This window comes from Scyliorhinus torazame, chromosome 26 (assembly GCF_047496885.1).
Source record: "Scyliorhinus torazame isolate Kashiwa2021f chromosome 26, sScyTor2.1, whole genome shotgun sequence".
In the NCBI taxonomy this organism is placed as follows: Eukaryota; Metazoa; Chordata; class Chondrichthyes; order Carcharhiniformes; family Scyliorhinidae; genus Scyliorhinus; species Scyliorhinus torazame.
Window position 1 is genome coordinate 39,386,306 of NC_092732.1, and position 3,642 is coordinate 39,389,947.

Here is a 3,642-nt window from a genome sequence, read left to right on the forward strand (position 1 = left end):
GAGTGTGTGTGAGAGAGAGAAACATTAACCAGTAGAGTGTGTGTGAGAGAGAGAAACATTAACCAGTAGAGTGTGTGTGTGAGAGAGAGAGAAACATTAACCAGTAGAGTGTGTGAGAGAGAGAAACATTAACCAGCAGAGTGTGTGTGAGAGAGAGAGGGAGAAACATTAACCAGTAGAGTGTGTGAGAGAGAGAAACATTAACCTGTAGAGTGTGTGTGAGAGAGAGAGGGAGAAACATTAACCAGTAGAGTGTGTCTGAGAGAGAGAGGGAGAAACATTAACCAGTAGAGTGTGTCTGAGAGAGAGAGGGAGAAACATTAACCAGTAGAGTGTGTGAGAGAGAGAAACATTAACCAGTAGAGTGTGTGTGAGAGAGAGAAACATTAACCAGCAGAGTGTGTGTGAGAGAGAGAAACATTAACCAGTAGAGTGTGTGTGAGAGAGAGAAACATTAACCAGTAGAGTGTGTGAGAGAGAGAGAGAGAAACATTAACCAGTAGAGTGTGTGAGAGAGAGAAACATTAACCAGTAGAGTGTGTGTGAGAGAGAGAAACATTAACCAGTAGAGTGTGTGAGAGAGAGAGAAACATTAACCAGTAGAGTGTGTGTGAGAGAGAGAAACATTAACCAGTAGAGTGTGTGTGAGAGAGAGAAACATTAACCAGTAGAGTGTGTGTGTGAGAGAGAGAAACATTAACCAGTAGAGTGTGTGTGTGAGAGAGAGAGAGAAACATTAACCAGTAGAGTGTGTGTGAGAGAGAGAGAAACATTAACCAGTAGAGTGTGTGTGTGAGAGAGTGAAACATTAACCAGTAGAGTGTGTGTGTGAGAGAGAGAGAAACATTAACCAGTAGAGTGTGTGTGTGAGAGAGAGAAACATTAACCAGTAGTGTGTGTGAGAGAGAGAAACATTAACCAGTAGAGTGTGTGTGTGAGAGAGAGAAACATTAACAAGTAGTGTGTGTGAGAGAGAGAAACATTAACCAGTAGAGTGTGTGTGAGAGAGAGAAACATTAACCAGTAGTGTGTGTGAGAGAGAGAGAAACATTAACCAGTAGAGTGTGTGTGTGAGAGAGAGAAACATTAACCAGTAGAGTGTGTGTGAGAGAGAGAAACATTAACCAGTAGAGTGTGTGTGAGAGAGAGAGAAACATTAACCAGTAGAGAGTGTGTGAGAGAGAGAAACATTAACCAGTAGAGTGTGTGTGTGAGAGAGAGAAACATTAACCAGTAGAGTGTGTGTGTGAGAGAGAGAGAAACATTAACCAGTAGAGTGTGTGTGTGAGAGAGAGAAACATTAACCAGTAGTGTGTGTGAGAGAGAGAAACATTAACCAGTAGAGTGTGTGTGAGAGAGAGAAACATTAACCAGTAGTGTGTGTGAGAGAGAGAAACATTAACCAGTAGAGTGTGTGTGAGAGAGAGAGAAACATTAACCAGTAGAGAGTGTGTGAGAGAGAGAAACATTAACCAGTAGAGTGTGTGTGAGAGAGAGAGAGAAACATTAACCAGTAGAGTGTGTGTGTGAGAGAGAGAAACATTAACCAGTAGAGTGTGTGTGAGAGAGAGAGAAACATTAACCAGTAGTGTGTGTGAGAGAGAGAAACATTAACCAGTAGAGTGTGTGTGTGAGAGAGAGAAACATTAACCAGTAGAGTGTGTGTGTGAGAGAGAGAGAAACATTAACCAGTAGAGTGTGTGTGTGAGAGAGAGAAACATTAACCAGTAGTGTGTGTGTGAGAGAGAGAGAGAAACATTAACCAGTAGAGTGTGTGTGAGAGAGAGAGAGAAACATTAACCAGTAGAGAGTGTGTGTGAGGGAGAGAAACATTAACCAGTAGAGTGTGTGTGAGAGAGAGAAACATTAACCAGTTGTGTGTCAGAGAGAGAGAAACATTAACCAGTAGAGTGTGTGTGAGAGAGAGAGAAACATTAACCAGTAGAGAGTGTGTGAGAGAGAGAAACATTAACCAGTAGAGTGTGTGTGAGAGAGAGAGAGAAACATTAACCAGTAGAGTGTGTGTGTGAGAGAGAGAAACATTAACCAGTAGTGTGTGTGTGAGAGAGAGAGAGAAACATTAACCAGTAGAGTGTGTGTGAGAGAGAGAGAGAAACATTAACCAGTAGAGTGTGTGTGAGAGAGAGAGAGAGAAACATTAACCAGTAGAGAGTGTGTGAGAGGGAGAGAGAAACATTAACCAGTAGAGTGTGTGAGAGAGAGAGAGAAACATTAACCAGTAGTGTGTGTGAGAGAGAGAAACATTAACCAGTAGTGTGTGTGTGAGAGAGAGAGAGAAACATTAACCAGTAGAGTGTGTGTGTGAGAGAGAGAAACATTAACCAGTAGAGTGTGTGTGTGAGAGAGAGAAACATTAACCAGTAGTGTGTGTGAGAGAGAGAAACATTAACCAGTAGTGTGTGTGTGAGAGAGAGAGAGAAACATTAACCAGTAGAGTGTGTGTGTGAGAGAGAGAAACATTAATCCAGTAGAGTGTGTGTGTGAGAGAGAGAAACATTAACCAGTAGAGTGTGTGTGTGAGAGAGAGAAACATTAACCAGTAGAGTGTGTGAGAGAGAGAGAGAAACATTAACCAGTAGTGTGTGTGAGAGAGAGAAACATTAACCAGTAGTGTGTGTGTGAGAGAGAGAGAGAAACATTAACCAGTAGAGTGTGTGTGTGAGAGAGAGAAACATTAACCAGTAGAGTGTGTGTGTGAGAGAGAGAAACATTAACCAGTAGAGTGTGTGTGTGAGAGAGAGAAACATTAACCAGTAGAGTGTGTGAGAGAGAGAGAGAGAAACATTAACCAGTAGAGTGTGTGTGTGAGAGAGAGAAACATTAACCAGTAGAGTGTGTGAGAGAGAGAGAAACATTAACCAGTAGAGTGTGTGTGTGAGAGAGAGAAACATTAACCAGTAGAGTGTGTGTGTGAGAGAGAAACATTAACCAGTAGAGTGTGTGTGAGAGAGAGAGAAACATTAACCAGTAGAGTGTGTGTGTGAGAGAGAGAGAAACATTAACCAGTAGAGTGTGTGAGAGAGAGAGAAACATTAACCAGTAGAGTGTGTGTGTGAGAGAGAGAAACATTAACCAGTAGAGTGTGTGTGTGAGAGAGAGAAACATTAACCAGTAGAGTGTGTGTGAGAGAGAGAAACATTAACCAGTAGAGTGTGTGAGAGAGAGAGAGAGAAACATTAACCAGTAGAGTGTGAGAGAGAGAGAGAGAAACATTAACCAGTAGAGTGTGTGTGAGAGAGAGAAACATTAACCAGTAGAGTGTGTGAGAGAGAGAGAAACATTAACCAGTAGAGTGTGTGAGAGAGAGAGAGAGAAACATTAACCAGTAGAGTGTGTGTGAGAGAGAGAAACATTAACCAGTAGAGTGTGTGAGAGAGAGAGAGAGAAACATTAACCAGTAGAGTGTGTGTGAGAGAGAGAAACATTAACCAGTAGAGTGTGTGAGAGAGAGAGAGAAACATTAACCAGTAGAGTGTGTGAGAGAGAGAGAAACATTAACCAGTAGAGTGTGTGTGAGAGAGAGAGAAACATTAACCAGTAGTGTGTGTGTGAGAGAGAGAAACATTAACCAGTAGAGTGTGTGTGAGAGAGAGAGAAACATTAACCAGTAGAGTGTGTGAG